Below are 14,836 nucleotides of genomic sequence, written 5' to 3' on the forward strand. Positions count from 1 at the left end.
AGAAATGAAATGGAAGGCAGTTACAGTGCGGTTCTCCATTTGACTATCATGCCGCATTGATAGTGATTCACACTGGTGGCTTTCCACTGAGGTTGTTTGTAGCTTCCTGTGACAGGAAGTGAGCCAGAGTTGTGCAGTGTTCTTGTCTCCCACCCCCCACCGTCCCTCTGTGAGAGCCAGAGACATGCAGGAGAGGCAGCCATCCATCTGTACCTCCTCCTACTCCTAGCCCTGATCCATCCAGCTGTTCTCAGGAGAAGCTGGGAAATTGGAGATTGTATCAATGACAATTTTACTTAATGGGGCAACACAACTACAGCTGAGAAGAGGCCTTTTGACAGTTGTGAGCTTATGATTTAATTTTATCAGGTATGTATTCTCAAAAAACGTAGTTGTTTGCAGCAATGACCTTGGAGCTATTAGGACTGACTATCTTGATCAGGAGGAGAAGGACATGCGTTTTCACCTTGTAGGCTTGGGGATTGGACCTTTCATTTACTGGCCCAACGCCCTTGACCACTTGACAACTCTACCAGTCCCTAAACAATTGCCACAACAAAATATACATTTATTTTTAGGAACTAAGTCGGTCTAAACTTTATGTTGAGAATTAAACTAGCAGATGAGCCAAAGCATTATGACCACTCACAGGTGAAGCAAATTGATCATCCCCTAATAAGGGCACATGTCAACGTCTGTGTAGATTAGATGGTAAGTGAACAATCAGTTCTCATAGACAACGTGTTGGATGCAGGAATAAGACCTGACCCTTGTCCACCGTCGAAAGCGCCTACAATGGACAAGCAAGCGATGGAACTGATCTTAGAGCAGTGGAAGAGGATCGCCTGGTCCGCTGAGTCACATTTTCTTTTACATCACGTTTACGGCCATGTACATGTGCACCATTTACCTGGGGAAGTAATGACACTATGGGAGGATGACAAGCCAGTGGAGGGAGTGTGATGCTCTGGGCAATGTTCTGCTGGGAAACCCTGGGTCCGGGCATTCATGTGGATGTCAATATGACACATGCCACCTACCTAAACATCGTTAAAGACCAGGTACACCTCTTCATGGCAGTGGCCTCTTGCACCCTGCCACACTGCACACATTGTCCTGGTAAGGGTTTGAGGAACATGATGAAGAGTTCAAGGTGTTGCCCTGGCCTCCAAATCCAGATCTCAAACACAGATCCAACTGAGCATCTGTGGGATGTGCTGGACCAACATGACCGATCCACGGCGGCTTCACCCCACAACTTACAGGACTCAAAAGGATCTGCTGCTAAAGTCTTGGTGTCAGATACCACAGGATACCTTCAGGGGTCTTGTAGAGTCCATGCCTCTCTGAGTCGGCGCTGTTTTGGCGGCAGGCGGAGGACCGATAGCATTTTAGTCAGGTGGTCATAATGTTTTGGATCATCTTTGTATTATGCCATGTTACAGGAGGTATGTCTCAGCAGCACCTACTGATAGTCAGTTATAGTCCACATACAGTGGGGAGAACAAGCATTTGATACACTGCTGATTTTGCAGGTTTTCCTACATACAAAGAATGTAGAGGTCTGTAATTTTTATCATAGGTACACTTCAACTGTGAGAGACGGAATCTAAAAATAAAATCCAGAAAATCACATTGTATGATTTTTAAATAATTAATTTGCATTTTATTAATTAATTCCGGCTCTCATAGACCTGTTAGTTTTTCTTTAAGAAGCCCTCCTGTTCTCCACTCATTCCCTGTATTAACTGCACCTGTTTGAACTCGTTACCTGTATAAAAGACACCTGTCCACACACTCAATCAAACAGACTTCAACTTCTCCACAATGGCCAAGACCAGAAAGCTGTGTAAGGACATCATGGATAAAATTGTAGACCTGCACAAAGCTGGGATGGGCTACAGGACAATAGACAAGCAGCTTGGTGAGAAGGCAACAACTGTTGGCACAATTATTAGAAAATGGAAGAAGTTCAAGATGACGGTCAATCTCCCTCTGTCTGGGGCTCCATGCAAGATCTCACCTCATGGGGCATCAATGATCATGAGGAAGGTGAGGGATCAGCCCAGAACTACACGGCAGGACCTGGTCAATGACCTGAAGAGAGCTGGGACCACAGTCTTTATGGAGGTCTGTATGGAGGAGTGGGCCAAAATCCCTGCTGCAGTGTGTGCAAACCAGGTCAAGAACTACAGGAAACGTATGATCTGTGTAATTGCAAACAAAGGTTTCTGTACCAAATATTACATTCTGCTTGTCTGATGTATCAAATACTTATGTCATGCAATAAAATGCAAATAAATTACTTAAAAACCATACAACGTGATTTTCTCGATTCTGTCACTCACAGTTGAAGGGTTCCTATGATAAAATTCTACATGCTTTGTCAGTGGGAAACACTGCCGATTTTGCAGGTTTTCAAATACTTGTTCTCCCCACTGTATGTTTCAGGGGAGTTATGTTAGTCAAGCAGCCGGCCCTCTAAACGGTGCTCCAGTTGTTTTTTTCGCCATTCTCTTTCAAATAAAAGTGCCCACTTTTATTTCTCTACACACTAGCGTAAAATTTTGTCCATTGCTACTGTAGGGGCTGAATACAGATTGATAGTGATCACAACCAACCTCAAAGTTACCCCTCCTTGTCTCAAGGCTTTTCTGTCAAGGAGGTTGAGTACCATAGGTCAACAGGTCATTTGTTACCATGGAAACTATTCCTTGAAAGATAATGACATTTGACCTTTGATGTTGTGCTTGGCACCTTCATGCATGGTGAGAATGATCAGGTCAGTATTGATTAGGTGTCATTCAGAAAGCTATTTATCACTACGCACACAACATATATCATATATAGTCAATATAAATACATACAAACACATACACATATACATAACACTAATACTTTGTTAGAGCACCTTTTGATTTTATTACAGCACTCATTCTTTTTGGGTAGGAGTCTGTTAGCATGGCACATCTTGATGTGGCAATATTTGCCCACTGTTCTTTGCAAAAGCTCTCCAAATATTTCAGATTGCGAGGACATCTCCTGGGCGCAGCCCTCTTCAGATCACAGATGTTCAATTGAATTCAGGTTTGGGCTCTGGCTGGGCCATTCCAAAACGTTAATCTTCTTCTGGTGAAGCCATGCTTTTGTGGATTTGGATGTGTGCTTTGGGTTTTTGTCATGCTGAAAGGTGAACTTCCTCTTCATCTTCAGCTTTCTAACGGATGCCTGAAGGTTTTGTACCAAAATTGCCTGGTATTTGGAACTATTGATAATTCCCTCCACCATGTCCCATCAACCTTGGTTTCATCAGACCATAACACATTTTCCCACATGCTTTTGGGTGACTTGATGTTTGTTTTTGCAAACTTCTGCCGGGCTTGGATGTTTTTCTTTGTAAGAAAAGGCTTCCGTCTTGCCACCCTACCTCATAGCTCATTCATATGAACAATACGGGAGATATGGTTTTTATATTTCATTTATCCCCCTTGAAGATTTTAGTTAGTTTTTCAATTGAATTGTTCACATTATAGGTCACATTAAAGTGGAAATAGTTCTGACATGATTTACTTGGTCACCTTTTTTTTACATCACAAAAACATTTTCACAGGGGTGTGTCGATTTTTATATCCACTGTAAATATATATACATGCTTTGTAAGTGGGAAAACCTGCAAAATCGGCAGTGTATCAAATACTTGTTCTCCCCACTGTACAGCTCTGGAAAAAGTTAAGAGACCACTGTAAACGTATCAGTTTCTCTGGTTTTACCATTCATAGGTATGTGTTTGAGTAAAATAAAGTTTTCTTTTATTCTATAAACTACTGACAACATTACTCCCAAATTCCAAATAAAAATATTGTCATTTATAGTATTTATTTGTAGAAAATAACGACTGGTTAAAATAACCAAAAAATATGCATTGGTTTCAGACCTCAAATAATGCAAAGAAAACAAATTCATATTCATTTTCCACAACAAAATACTATTGATTTAACTTAGGAAGAGTTCAGAAATCAATATTTGGTAGAATAACCATGATTTTCAATCACTGCTTTCATGCGTCTTGACATGCTCTTCACCAGTCTGTCACATTGCTGTTGAGTGACTTTATGCCACTCCTGGCACAAAAATTAATGTAGCTTTTCAATGCGGTTCAGGTCTGGAGATTGGGCTGGCCATGACAGGGTCTTGATCTGGTGGTCCTCCATCCACACCTTGATTGACCTGGCTGTGTGGCATACTGTCCAATCCTTATGTTTTTTTTATGGTATTTTTTATGGAATTTTTTATGGTCTTTTGTAAACTTCAGCCTGGCTCTTCTTTGCTTCTCGTTGATGAAAGGATTTTTTTCCAGCTTTGCACAACTTCAGCCCTGCCCCTTAGGAGCCTGTTTCAAAGCGTCCTTGTCGTGCACTTCACCCCAGCTGCTGTTTGCCATTCTTTTTGTAGGTCACTTGATGACATCCTATGGTTGTTGAGTGACATTCGAATGAGTTGACGGTGATCTCGGTCATTGGACAGTCGTTTTCACCTTCTGCCAGTCTATAGCTTTGTTGTCCCCAATGTCTGTTGCTTGACCTTGTTCTTATAAACCACCGTCTTTGAAATTTTCAGGATGGAAGCAACCTGACGCTCACTGTATCCCTCTGCCTGTAAAGCCATAATTGAACCCTTCTTTTCCTCACTCAAAGCTTTTCTTTTCAACTCTTTTGCCATGCTGAATAGTAATTTTTTTATTAAATTTACCTTTGAGGTACTACTTGCACTGTTTCTGCTATCCAGCTGGTGCTATTGCAAGAGGATAGTGATGACCACAGCAGTGTTTTTTATACTTTTCCTTGTTAAATTAGATTTGGTTCAGGTAATCACCTAATCAGTACCTCATCAAGTAAATTGAGGTGTGCCTGTGTTGGAATTTAACAGACACTTGAATGGAATGGTCTCGTAATTTTTACAGAGCTATATACAGCTCTGGAAAAAAATAAGAGACCACTGCACATTTTTCTGCCCTTTCTAAAAAGTCGACAAGGAGGTTTTGATTGAGGAAAAGAAGGGTTAAAATTAAGAGACCATTGCAAATTGAATGCTTCTGTTCCTCACTCAAAACTTTACTTTTCAACTTTTCTGGAAAGGAAAGAAAAAGGTGCACTGGCCAAAATCCCTGCTGCAGTGTGTGCAAACCTGGTCAAGAACTACAGGAAACATATGATCTCTGTAACTGCAAACAAAGTTTTCTGTACCAAATATCAAGTTCTGCATTTCTGATGTATCAAATAATTATGTCATCCAATAAAATGCAAATAAATTACTTAAAAATCATACAATGTGATTTTCTATGAATTTCTGTTTTAGTCTCTCACAGTTGAAGTGTACCTATGAAAAAAATGACAGACCTCTACATGCTTTGTAAGTGGGAAAACCCGCAAAATCGGCAGTGTATCAAATACTTGTTCTCCCCACTGTATATATAACCTAATGTAAAAACAAAATGTTGGGAGAATCAACTACAAGAAAGTAAATAGGGGACGAATAAAAAGGGGAGAATTGACGATCCTGTCAAGCACTCTTTCACCTGCACTCTCCTTACCGTGTGTAACCGAATCAGTTGTTCATGACATTACTGTTTGGCTATGCATCTGCCCTCCGTCAATGTCCTGTATGACTTCAAGGCAAGGAGATGTGCCAGCAACATTCTCGCTTAAACGCCTGCCAACCTGGCCTCTCCCTACTACTAAATAGTATCCTCGAGCAGACGGGAAGTTCAGGTCTGTCACAACCAAAACTTCCCAGTGCCTGAGGAGTGCTGTGGCCCTATCCAACCAGCCATCTGGCCCTAAGAGATTAATAGGATTAAGCACCACATCAAGTAACAGCACTTTATTGCAGTTGTACTCTGTTCATCTCTCGGCATTAAGATATTATTCTCATACTCTACACAAGTACATTAATTGTAAATCCACTGTAGATTTGTATATTTACTGGTTAATATCTTATATTTTTACCCATTCGGTCACTGTCAATAATGACTGAGTAAGCTGCATATAATAGTATGTGTGATATGTAAGCAGCCACATAATTACTGTTATTACTAGACAACAAATGTAAACTTTGTGCCAACAAACTCTCCTGTCTGCATTCTATCTCTCAATGTTGTCTGTCATCTCAACATTTTAAATATGTGAATGTACCTAGTGAATAAAAACAATGCAATGGTCTGGAAAAATGACAGACACAGAGTATGATGTTGTATTCCATTGAGGCAGCTCTGGGATGCACTGTAAGATCCAGCTGAATGATTTCAATATTTGTAATACATTACAGCTTAGACTGTCAACAGTAGAGAGTCTAAAGGCGCTTTCTCCATGAGCCAAACCACCATACTTCCTGTTCTCTCTTAAACACCATCTTGGTTCTCTCTTAAACACCCTCCCTGTTCTCTCTTATACACCCTCCCTGTTCTCTCTTAAACACCATCTTGGTTCTCTCTTAAACACCCTCCCCATTCTCTCATTAACAACCTCCCTGTTCTCTCTTAAACACCCTCCCCGTTCTCCCTTAGAACCCTTCCTGTTCTCTGTTAAACACCCCTCCCTGTTCTTTATAATACACCCCTTCCTGTTCTCTCTTAAACACTCCTCCCGTCTCTCTCTTAAATATCCTTCCTGTTCTCTCTTAAACACCCCTCCCTTTTCTCTGTTGAGCACCCCTCCTTGTTCTCTCTTAAAGGGACAGGTCGTCCAAAAATCACATTTTGGTGACAGTCCCTGTACTCCCAGTTGGTCCTTTAGGCATATTGAGTCATTTCAAAAATGGTAATTAGCATTATTAGCATCGTACAAATTAAAGAATGGAAACATAGGTACCACTATTGCAAAGCTGCATTGCAAATGGATAACTACTCTAAAATACTCCAAACTAAAACAAGTGGTGTTGTTCACCTAAATGAACATGACAATTCCTGAAAATAAAGAAAATAATTCTAATTTCAAATAAATTGGTACTTCTTGTGTTTACAGGTCAGTTTTGTTCACGATTGTATCAATCCACGCATTTGTTCGGAAAGAGTAAGTGTATACCCAGTAAATGAAAGTTAGTATTCGCTAGCTAAAAAGCAAGTGTATTATAACATAACAATCAGAAGAATTACTTACAATCTGTCTTGTCTCCACAGGTAAACTGGGTAACCTGATGGAATTGCATTCACCATTAGTCCTCTTCTAAGTGAACATGGGTCACGATCCTCTGTATGAAAATGTTTCTTGCAAAAATGATGTCTCATTGGTGAAGTTGCTCCATTGATTCTCCCACAATACGACTCGGATTAACTCAAGATCCACGAGCAAGCTAAGGGGCAAGCAGAAGTTCACATCAATACAAACAAAGAAAATCCAAAAGTGCAAAGTTTATATATCAATTGCAGTGAATAGCGTCATCCTGCACAATTAAATTATTGTGAAACTAGTAGCATTTTTTTAAAGCTAGGCAAAGCAACCTATTTTCCACTTTAAAGTTCTAGCTCACCTCAATGACATCACTGCTGATGAACTGAAGCTGTGAATGGTGGCTATGAGAACTAGTTGCCAGTTTGAATTCATGCTACCAATGCTACCACATACAGATTACTGAATGTAGTTTGAAGTGTTTTGGAGTAGTTTTCCGCTTGCAATGAAGTTTTGCGATAGTGGTATGAAACCTTTCCATTCATGAATTTGGACAATGCTAACAATGTTAATTGCAGACTGGAATAGAGCTGAATAATGGATTGTTTGAAAAAATGACTCAATGGGCCTCCTGGAACATGTGAGATTTTTGGATGAACTATCCCTTTAAACACCCTCCTTGTTCTCTCTGATACACCCCTTCCTCTCTCTTCCCTTGTTCTCTCTTAAACAGCTGTCAATGTTCTCTCTTAAAAAAAACTCACTGTTCTCTTGTAAACACCCCTCCCATTTTTCACTCACATGACTTCTGTGGAGGGGAACTGAAACCTGTTCTTCAACAATCTCCGTCTGGAGCCTCTAATTACTAAAGTTGACCCAGACCGTGTACATTAATAGGATGGTAATTAGAGCCAATTTGCTTCTTAATTAAATGATGGTAGATGAGGACCTTAAGGCTACAACTGAATTATTCTGCTTTCTCACCTGTAAAGCATGGATTATTACAGAGATGGTATGATTATGGAGATGGGATTAACATAGAGATTGGATGAAGATTCTGGCCAGGGGCAGGACAGGGGCTCGTTTTAGAAAACATATACTGCATTATGTCATACTGTTGTAAGGTGGAACGCAAAGGACCAGTTTTAACATTCAGTAAATGAAGATATTACTTAAATAATGCTGTATTTCTCTGACCAGGGATCTTGTCATGAGCCATGCAATTTAAAATGTACCAAGTGGCACAGGAGGTTGTGCAGAAAAATCTGTCAGGCCTGTAATGCAGCCTGTACAGAACTCTAGTGGTGAAGAAATGTTACTCGATTTGAATGAAACTTGGGTGAAAAGTCTACCTTGCCGTAAAGAACTGGCAAAGTCATAGTGATTGGCCCAAGATGACAGCAGTAATAATCAACTGAAATTCAGTCACACAGAATGTCTCAGTTGGCCCACGTTGCCCTGCTGTCATGGATTCCCAGTGCTGCAGTACTCTCAAATCACATTGGGTTCTGATGACATCTAGTGTTCATAAGGTATGAAAGATTGAGAGGATAGATCCTTTAAAATAAAGATTTCTTCAGTTGTCATCTGAACAGGCAGGTGCCAAACATGTCCAAGAACATTTTCTCTCAATGTCAAGTAAGACGTGACTGTTAATACCTTATAATATGTCCATGCAGTGTGTTGTATGTGTCCAAACACATTCCCTAACACGTACTCTAATGCCTTAAGCCATTCTTTTCTCTTCTCCTCCATCCAATCTGAGATTGATTCAGACCTGGACACCATGTGTAATAAACGACTTTCTTGTCATCTACTGTTTATTGAAATTTAAATACTGAAATGTCCATTAACATTCAACTTAGATGCACATGTCCTTTGAGATGTCTCTAAATTTGATTGGCAAATCCACATGTGGCAAATTCAATTGACTGGTCATGATGTAGAAAGGCTCACAACAATCTATATAAGGTCTCACAGTTGACAGCACATGTCAGAGCAAAAACCAAGCAACTCTCTGTAGACCTTGGAGATTGTATTGGGTCACAGCATAGACCTCTGGAAAATAATAATACAAAAATGTAAAAGCATTGAATGTTCCAAGAGAAAAGTGGACTTCGTCTCTGCAGCACCATCAATCAGGTCTTTAGGGTAGAGGTAGACAGAAGCTTCTCCTGAGTAAAAGGAAGATGACATGCCCCCCAAAGGACCCTGAGAGCAAAATAAAAATATGATTGTGTCTGAAGAGACCAAAATCAAACGATTAGACCTGAATGACAAGCTCTGACAATTTGGGTAATGCTCATCACCCGGCAAACAGTACACCTACAGTCCAGCATGGTGGTGGGAGCATCACGCTATGGGGATGCGTCTCAGCAGCAGGGACTGGGAGACTGGTCAGGATTGAGGAAAGGATGAACAGAGCAAAACACAGAGAGGTCCTTGACGAAAACCTGATTCAGAGTGCACAGGACTTTAAACTAGGGAAAATGTTTATCTTTCAGCATGACAACAACCCAAAGCACACAGCCAACGCTGGAGTGGTTTCGCGACAGGTCTATGAATGTCCTAGGGGCCCAGCCAGAGCCTGGATTTGAACCCCACTCAATGTCTCTGAGGAAACCTGATGATCATACTCCCCATCCAATCTGACAGAGCTTTAGAGAATCTGTAAGGAAGAAGAGGAGAAAATGTCCAAATTATAGACAAGAAGACTCAAAGCTGTGATGGCTGACATTGGGGCTTCTACAAAGTTCTGAGAGATTCGCTTTTCATTTTCAATAATGTAGCACAAATACAAGAAACACTTGTTTATTGCTGTGTCATTATTAGGTTTGTGTGTAGATGACAAAACTGTATGCAATTAATTATAAATGTAATTATCACAGTCAAGTGTGGAAAAATTTAAGGGGTTTAAATTCTTCCAGAAGCCACTGTGGGTTGCAGAAGTATACAGACCCCTGACAAATTATTATGTTCTGTTAAATATTTTCTTTAAAAAAAATTGTCTTTCAAAATCAATGATTTTATGGTGACAGAAATTGAACTTGACAGGCTGAACAAAACGTAAGTACATAGCTTGCATAAGTAATTAACCCCTACACATTAATATTTTATTGAGCCATCTTTTGCTGCAACAGTTTTAAGTCTTCCGATAAGTATTTAACAGCTTTGCACACGGTGTCAGAGTGATTTTGTCTCATTCATCTTAATAGGTTTTCTTCAGTTCATTCAGGTTGGTTGGATAATGTTTGTGTACTGCAATTATGAACTAGTTCCACCGAATGACTGAGATGAGGACTTTCACTAGGGTACTGTAGGAAAGTGTCTCCCAACCTTTTTCAATTACTGTACCCCCAAAATGTTTTTGTACTGCTTTCAGTACCCCTGAAGTACCCCCTCATGTTAATTTCACTAGTAAGTTAATTTCACTAGTAAGTCTATGAGTGTTTTCAAGTACCCCCAGTGGAGAGGCCAAGTACCCCCAGGGGTCCTAGTACCCCTGGTTGGGAACCATTGCTGTAGGACATTCATGTTGTGAATGTACTCTCGTGTAGGGTGGCCTGCTCTGGCCACACGGAGGCTTTGTCATTGGTACACATTTATATATAAGGCTATTCTTTGTGTGCTTCCATCCTATTTATGTTCACTTCTTATGAAAAAAAGTGCTGGTCATTATTCTCTCCGTTCTCAGGCTGTTGTCTTGCTTTCTGTCCCACATGTAAGTACTGAGCTGGGTAAAAAGGCCTTTGTTTATTTTGCTCCATTTACATGGAATTTGCTGCAGAATAACTTAAAACTCAGTAAATTGATTCCTTTGAGTGTTTTTAAGACAAGAATTAAGTGTTTTGAGTTGAACTCCCTTACATGTCAATGTTTTTAATTGTGATTTCCTTGTAAGTGCATAATTGGCTTTCAAATTGTTTCTATTAATTTATTTGTCTTTATTTATATGTTTTGTTGTGTCTTTGTATGTATGTAATGTGATGTAATTCAGCTGCCTATCTTGGCCAGGTCTCCCTTGCAAAAGAGATTTTTAATCTCAATGGGCTTTTCCTGGTTAAATAAAACCATAAATAAATAAAAGAGAAAAAATAAATGTTTTTGTTCTTGATCCACTTTACTTGTGTCTGTAATTAACATTCTGCTAGACAATCTATTGAAGCACACACTTGGATCACCGTTATTTAAAGGTGCACTATGCAAGTTTTTACACCATCTATCGGCAGTGAGTTGAAAATCGGTTTAATAACTCCATTACGATTTCACACTATCATTACTAATTACAAGCATACTGACTGGTCTGAAGCAGTTTCATCTCCAACCCAGACATTGATGCTGGAGCAATGAACACAGACTTAATTTAGATGGGGTCGAAATTAATGGTCTGTAACTATGGAACATGGAATAAGCAAAGTAAACAGCTAAACCAATCATAACGTCATCCGGGCTATCAGTTGCATCAGATGCATTGCCATATTTCAGAGACTTGTTGATTTCAGAGACTAGCTAGTGAACATGAAACCATAATGGTGCTAGCTAGCGCTAGCTGGAACAATAATATGCATGTTTTAACCACAAAGCCAAAACTAGCTAAAAGGCAATGTAATTGCTTCTACTGAGCAATAGTTGCTTATCTATTAGGTCAAACAACCCAGAATGCATGTTCATTTTTGTTTATCATTTGCTGAGAACACCAGGTGGTAACACTATTTTCCAGCAGCAAATGGAATCAATGAGTGCCTGCTTGGACACAAATTAGCTAGCTAATGTTAGCTTATCGTCTCGACCAAATACTTTTAACCTTCCTAAGACTTATCTGGGCTCATACAAATAAAATAAACAAGAACATCAAATGATTTTGTAAGTTGAACAATTGTTTCTCCGTCATCATCAATATAGTAACTTACACATGGCTTTAATTGACTAGCCAACTAGCTAAATTAGATATCTAATGTAACCTTGTCAAGTAGAAAAGTACCCAATTCTGCATCACTGTTCATACAAACTTCAGCTTTCGCCATCTAATAAATGCCAAATCCACATCCACCCTGGTTTTACTCTATGCTTTGTCTGATGCTCAATTTGTTTCTGTATATTTTCCTTTCTGGAGCTCTCGATGTAAGCTCACAGGAACCCAAACAGAGCTTGTCATTGGACTTCACCTCACACACCTTCAAGGAAGTACATGCCTACGAACGTCCCGGCCTACGTTTTATTTGCAACCATGGCAGTGGGGATAGTGTCAATCCTGACACTCTGCCAGAGACAGTTTTTCAACATTAACTGATAATATGTAAGATTTATTATCAGATATTTTAAATGGAAAATGCTGCATAAGGCACCTTTAAATCTATGAATAAGTGCATTCTCAATTATATTATCCTAACTGACAGGTCGGTCAAGTACACCTCAGCAGTGTTCTGCAACGACATTAATGATCATTGTATCAATGCCTTTGTTTGCAACACTACCAAATGCCCTCATCTCATTATTGTCAAACATTTGCTAAAAACTTTAATGAGTAGGCGTTCTTACATGACACGGTGTTGAATCTGATTTGTCCACTCTGTTGAGAACACTTGGTCCCATTTCCTCATTGTCCTTAATAAACATGCTCCACTTGTTATCACAACGTCGCTACAGAACCTGGTTCACCACCAAAATTGGCAGAGCTGATACAGTATATCAATAGCCTCAAAAAATCACTTTGACTGGCAACACTTTAGGAAAACCAGTGCACTCAGTTAATTTCGTAAGCCGAGGTAGGTTTTAATCAACGATAATGTGCTACATGTGGATCTAACCCCAAAGGTTTCTGGGACACTGTTAATTTTATGATAAATTAACACACATCCTCTCAGCTGCCTACAGCAGTAGTTGTTGGAAACACTGTTTTGTCGGACATAGCCAGAATAATTGAAAGCTTTATAAAACACTTAAATTGCTGGCCAAACATTCAAAACTGCAATGTCTACTATTCCTCCTGCAAGCTCTGCTGCTCCTGTTCCACATCAAAAAAACTAAAGGTTGTGTTTTTTAAAGTACATTTTAAGATTATAATGACTGCATAGATCAAGAAAATCTTGAATATATTGTTCTGCTAGTTTTGGGCCGTGTCACCCAGCCCAATTCTCTGTATGCATGAATAATGTTTCACCTGCTGCCGGTGCCAATATCATTCACCTGTAATTGACTGGGTCACAACCCAAAGTCACCTTAATAAATGAGATGCCCCCTGAAATACTGACCCATGTGGTCTTTATGCTCTGGTAAACTGGCTCATTGCATATTTAATGCCAAACTCACCGGTACCAACCTATTTAGGCAACTTCCCACTTTACCTTAGCTTGGTCCACAATGTCTGCCTGCACAATTGAACTCTGTACTCTGGTAGATACCATAGTCTAGTCACTCCTAAAGTAAAAACGTATTTTGGCCATCCTTATTTTCAGTTCTCTGCTGAAAATGACTTCTGAAAATGTGACAGCAACTTTAATGAACTACCAATCAAATCAGTCAATGATCTACTATGCCAAATCACTGAACAACTGTGCCATATCAATCAATGAACTACCAGCCAAATCAATCAATGAAATACCAACCAAATAAGTCAATGATCTACTGTGCCAAATCAATGAACAACTGTGCCAAATCAATGAACAAACAGCCCAATCAATCAATGAACTACCAACCAAATTAGTCAATGATCTACTATGCCAAATCAATGAACTAGCTTGCTAAAACATTTAATGAACTACCAGCAAAATTGAACAGTGAGCTACTGTATGAAATCAATAAAAGAACTACTAGCTACCAACAAAAACATCCTAACCCTAAACAATTCACCTTTTTTGTGATAAAGGCCGGTTCCCTGAAATATTTAAGCTATGTTTGTTTCCTAAGTAAAACTGTCTGTTATCATCAGAGTGAAAACAGAGGATGTTTTTTTTCTAAAAATGTCCTTTTACACCTGACTGCTGTGTTACATTGAATTATATGTCCAGCACTATGCTTTTAAAGCTCCTGTTGTGAATAGTGAACTGTTTCCAAGCAACCACGTGCAGTTTCGTAACCAAGCAACGGACTCCCTCTGACCTCCAGACATGTACAATATAAAAAAGGAAAAAAATGAGGAAGTAACAAACTGTATACAATGTGGTTAAATGAAAATTTCAGATGACTACAATAATAGGTTTTTTGTTTAAAGTGTAAAAAGAGTATTTGGGGTTTATCTGTTCCAAAAGAGATTTTATAGTCAAAAACTTATTTGACAGTAATCAATGGGGTCACAGTTCTTTATGTCAGGTTTATTACATTGTCTAATTACTTTTCCATGTCCCTGGAGCCCAGAGTGACATAATGGTGGCATCAAAGGCAATACTTGTTCCTGCCACATGATGGCAGATACGAGTTGACTCCAGACAACACCGTGGCGGGAGTGAGATTGGGGGATCGAGTTGAATAAGGGGAAGATAAAGATGAAGAAACAGGTTTGCGAAATGTGCTTTTTAACAGCAGTCTGTAGGATGTGGACACTAGAACAGACACTGCATTCAAAGACTTGCAAGTCAGGCGAAGATGGAAGAAGAGTCAGGCAGGGGATGTATTATGATGGGATCTATTGCAGTACGGTCAATAAGTGCTCGCAACACCTCACGTCTTACCTACAT

This window comes from Esox lucius, chromosome 11 (assembly GCF_011004845.1).
Source record: "Esox lucius isolate fEsoLuc1 chromosome 11, fEsoLuc1.pri, whole genome shotgun sequence".
NCBI lineage: Eukaryota > Metazoa > Chordata > Actinopteri > Esociformes > Esocidae > Esox > Esox lucius.